This window comes from Ornithorhynchus anatinus, chromosome X3 (assembly GCF_004115215.2).
Source record: "Ornithorhynchus anatinus isolate Pmale09 chromosome X3, mOrnAna1.pri.v4, whole genome shotgun sequence".
In the NCBI taxonomy this organism is placed as follows: Eukaryota; Metazoa; Chordata; class Mammalia; order Monotremata; family Ornithorhynchidae; genus Ornithorhynchus; species Ornithorhynchus anatinus.
Window position 1 is genome coordinate 9,124,517 of NC_041751.1, and position 5,361 is coordinate 9,129,877.

Here is a 5,361-nt window from a genome sequence, read left to right on the forward strand (position 1 = left end):
GTTAAGTGTGCCCAAGTTCACAGCAAAAAATTGGCAGAGCCGGAATTAGAACCCATGTCAATGCTCCTTCCACTTGGCTATGCTGTTTCTCTCCCAAGGACCTGCTACAGCGCTCTGCACACAGTAAACTCTCAAATATCAATAATTGATTAATTCAGGGGAGTTGGTAAGTTAATGACATTAACATTAGTGCATTAGTTGTGCATTAGGTTGGCATTAGAGTTGAGACTTGACCAGCAGGGGCTGATGTAAACAGCAAGTCAACCCTCGTCTACCCCGTGAGTAAATGCCGGAGTCTTGATCAGGTTCCACTAATTAGCTTCAATCCTGAGCCTTCCAAACAGAGAACCTGTATGAAAGAATGGATTGTGCAAAGTGATCACTCGCAGTCGCTCCTCAGTTTTTTCCCCCTGGAGCATGGGCTGCTCTGAGCAAGTTAGGGGATGGCAGGAGGAGAGAGAAGGGATGCAACACAGTGAGATGTTTATGGGCACTCTTTGCCCATGTTACCAGCTACAGGTAGAACTGGGGCAGGAACCCAGGCCTCCAGATTCCCAGCATAAAGCTCTTTCCAAAACTGATCCGAAATGACCAATATAAATCCCAAGACTTATAAGTTTTCTCCATATTTTACATAATTACATTTCTTATCAGAAGTGCAAGTTACTGGAGCTTTGTTGTAACATAATTTTGGTTCATATAAATTTTAATTAAACTGGGTACATAAGTGGTAATGGGCCAAACCAAGTGTATCTTAATTAAATCAGAACATGGCTCACAGAGGCAGAGGTGGATGCCAATTTTAATCAAGAAACACAAGTATAGTGTTAAGAGAATTCACCAAGTCACTTGGTCAGGGATGGTGCAAACATGTAAGTTTGGTATGACCCCACATCGTCAAAGGAGGAAAGTAAATTGCTAGAATCACCTGCAAGATGGAAATTTGGACCTGCCCAGCAAAACAAGGGCCTTAGTCCACAGATTCCCAAATTATCCATCCCATCACAAATTGAGATCCGGTGAGTCAGTGCTGATCAAGACAATACATAACTGAAAAGGAGGCCTTTCAAATGGGTATATCTAAATTGGTAATAAAGACTGAAGATTACCTAACAGTCATCGACTTGAATTACATTTTCAGTGAGTTGGGCTGGACTCAGTTGTCCTAAAATAAATGAATCAAGACAGTACTGGTTATGTTGCAGCTGTTTAAGTAATTACATGCCTGGCATTGCATATCACCTCTATTGGCAATAAGATATGAGAAAGAAAATGGTTTTTATCTTTCCTTTAGCATGGGTGCAGTCAGTACCCAGAAATACAGAAATTTGATGAGATTTACCCAAACACACATATCTGGATACACTAAAATGCACTGAGGATAGAGTTGCCATGAATTTTGTCTTTTAAAAAAAAAAGTCCTTTTTATTTTTCATCTTGAAGAAAGCTTCTGATTGCCAAAGTGGCCAGAATAATTGTAACAGTTTTGGCACAAAAATTTCCCTGAATGACCAAACCTCCATAGCCATTTTATATGCCACAGGGACAGCACTGAAATGTCCCAACTGTGTTTAGCAAATCAAGAAAAAGTCCTTGTGGCAGAAGGAAATGGAGCATGAGTATTTCAGTACTTACAGGAGGAGAGAAAACATTCTATATTCCAAGTAGTCCAATTTCTGGTTACAGCTCTCTTTAAATCTACACTAGTCATCTACATGAACTTGTGACCAATCATCTGCAGAGAGAGAAAACCACCACTCTCTGGTCCTCTGTCAGAGGTGAACTTTAGTAGGAGTGGAGATTGGGGAATGAGACTGTAAACTCAATGTGAGCATTGAACATATCCTCCAACTCTGCTGTATTGTACTCTCCCAAGCTCTCGATACACTGCTCTGCACCTAGTAAGTGCTCAATAAATACCACTGTGACTGAAAAGAGAAAAAAAGTGGGGGTTTTTTTACTATTTAAAATGAATCCTCAGTGATATTCCTTAAACTGAAACCCCAGACTGGAGGACTTACAGTTAATTATTGGGGTCTTCCATCACCAACTTTCCCTCCCATCCCTAAAAAAGTTTACCTTCCATGATAAGAGTGTAGTCTGTTATTGCCTGGGAAACAATCTGTCGCAACCCTATGTGCAAATTAATTCTCCCATTTCTAATATTTATACCTTGGGAGTAGCAAGTTACAAAATGTTGGAGGAAGATTAACTAGCAGCCTCGTTAGGGCATTGCAGCAATATATGTTAGTGGTCAGAAAGAGTTAATGTTTTTTCCACTGTGCATAATAAATAATAATACAGTCTTGCCTTCAAGCTTGTTATGGACAGGGAATGTGTCTGTTTGCTGTACTGTACTCTCCCAAGCACCTAGTACAGTGCCCTGCACACAATAAGCAGTCAAATATTATTGATTGAAATACAGCAGCCAGCCAGGGAGCCATATTTAATGGGAAGGAATTTTTAAATTATTTTCCATTATTGACCTAAGCTCCCCAAATTTGAAAATACCACACTGAGAATGTACTCTACTGTTTGGGAAAGTACAGTAAGTAATCACGGTCCCTGCCCTCAAAGAGCTTCCGGTCTGAGCAGACTGGACCCTGTAATAAATCACAGCAGGGGCAGCAAATGAGTATAAGGATATGTACATTAGTGCTGTTGGAGAGAGCCTCGTGGGATTTGCATCTGGCTTATTATCTGACCCTTGCCACGAGCAGAATTCCAGAGAAATTCAGGCAAGTAGTCATTAGAGCCACCTGGAAGTTGCAGACCTTAGTATTACGGGTATTTATTGAGCACAATGTACTTTCCTAATAGCTTTGGGGAAGTACAGCAGAAGATCAAGAGACTCCTTGCTCTCGGGGACTAATGATGTTATTATTAAGAACGTGATACCCTATGACCCACTCCCTACCCAGGAGACCTGTGTCCCCAGTTATACTATTAGGGACACCTGTTTCATTCACCACCTGAAAGTCTCAAATTGTTGCGATAGTGTTTTATTGTTTCTATATTTGAGCTGAGCAGACAATCAGCTTAATACAAGAAGAAAGAGAGTCAAGGTATGGGAGATAGGATGGGGAATAAAGTTTTGGAGTGGGCAAGGACTCCCTTGAATTTTACTTTGTGCCCAGTCTAATTGTTAAGTGTTAATTGTTAAGGCTCATTTGCTGCAGATTGTTACAGTCTCTACTAAAGTCTTGTTCCACAGAAGAGTGTTGAAATTGGCAACAGGTCACTCATTTTAAATTGATTACTGTAGTTTTGTTTTATCCCCCATATCAAATTTGAAATGAAGCTTCTCAACAGCAAATTTGCTACACATGTCTTCCTCCAGCTGAAAAACTTATAATGAATCCCGTTTGCCCTCTACTTGCAGCTTAAATTCCTTCAGTCCTACCCACTGACCACCTCACTTTTTGAAAATTTCAAAAAGAATCTGCATTCTTATATTTGCTATGTTTTTGTATGCCTACCTTCAGGACTCCAAAGTAATATCATACAGAATAATGCTATTTTCAATCAGAATCAACTCAACATATTTAATATTCTGAATATTTCAATCTTGACCCATTTTCCTGTACCTTGCCATTTTCCTTTTCCTTTGTTATCCAAAAAAACTCATCTCATTTGCAAGCTATCTTATTAAACCTTCTCACTTTCTAAGTAAATAAAGATGCTAATTTCAAAATTAATATTGCATCATGTTCTAAATTAAAATTCAGGACTGGGCAACCAGTGGCTCATCACTTTAGTCAACATCCTTGTCATATTGGTCCTTTGTCCCCGATTAACTTCAGTAGTGTCCCTTATTTTCATATAATAGAGTTTAGAGATAGGATTAACATGCAGAACAAACGCACTGAGTATATACCATAATATTCCCCAGCACTACATTGAAAGACTTTCTTGAAATGCTTGAACAATTGCCTTATAATAAGGGTTTTTCATTTTTTTCCCTGAGTGGAGCAATACTTGGTGTTTCATGAAACTAAATGATCGGAAATTGAGGTAAGCCAATTTGGGTATAAAAAATTAAACAGACTTCTTTATAAGGAGTTCCATGTCATAAAGTGAGAGTTTGGCTACTGATGGACTATAGGTCCTTTAAGACATCTCAGAATAGAATTACCGCATGGATGTACATAACTGTCCTTACCACAACTGTGGTGCTTATCCACATGGCATCCAGTGAGAGTTGATCTGCCAGAGTTACCAGGATAAGGGTCTGAAACGCTTGGGTGCCTCCGGACATTTTCCCAAAGCTCTCCAAGACAGGCACATGACAACACACACTAGATACCAAAGTTTCTGTAAACCCAAACACCCATGGCTTTACAAGCAAAAGTCCTTAAACACCCCAAGCCATAAAAGGATGTTCTCTCAAGTGACCCAAAGCAGGAGCAGTGCTAGAAGTACACCGGAATATTATCCCAGTCAAAGAAGTGTTAGGATGGGCATTCTGGGGTGATGCTACTATCAGGCGCCTCCAGACCCTATCTAACTCATTGGTTTCCAAGCAGGCACAGCCCTGACTCTGCCTCCACATTTCCCAAAACTCTTGTCTCGACCAGGACAGCAGGGGCCACCGGCATTCTGGTTATTTTGTTTTCTCCTTGTACTTTTAGCACTGGGCGGGATTTCTCTCAAGGCAAAGTGCAGTTCCCCAGCAAGGCAGATTAAGGCAAGGAGAGGCAGGGAGAGGAAGGAAGATAACAAGTATCTCCTCTCCTTATTTTAAAGGACTCTATCCAGCAGGATGGACACATTCTCAGATAATGCTGGGAGATGGAGACCTTTGCCTTTCGGGAAATATAGTTACCAACTAGACTTCCTACTTACGTTCAGCACCCTGACCAACTCCACATTCAAAGAAAGGCTACACTTTAGCACGGCCAGGGCCTGCCAAAGGCATTAAACTTGAAAGACCGATAGGCACTCTCCTGTTAGTTTCAGATTAAGTTGGATCATTTTACTCATCCTACTCAGAGCTTTATATTCATTCATTCAATCCTATCTATTGAGTGCTTACTGTGGCAGAGCACTGTACTAAGTGCTTGGGAAGTAAAATGAAGTCCTCTTCAATAATCAGTTATGACTCAATTCCCCATCCTAGCAAAAACCTCTTTTAAATAGAGGAGAATAGTCTGGTTTAGTTAGAATGGTGACCTCTAATCCCGTAGCCTGTATTACAATGAACCATTCAATTATATTTATTGAGTGCTTACTGTGAGCAAAGCACTGTACTAAGCACTCAGTACAGTATAACAACAGGCATTTCCTACCCATAATGCGCTGCAAAGAACCAGTTTCACACTCCCTGCCTGAGAACGCAGACAAGTCAAGGTAGCACCAAAA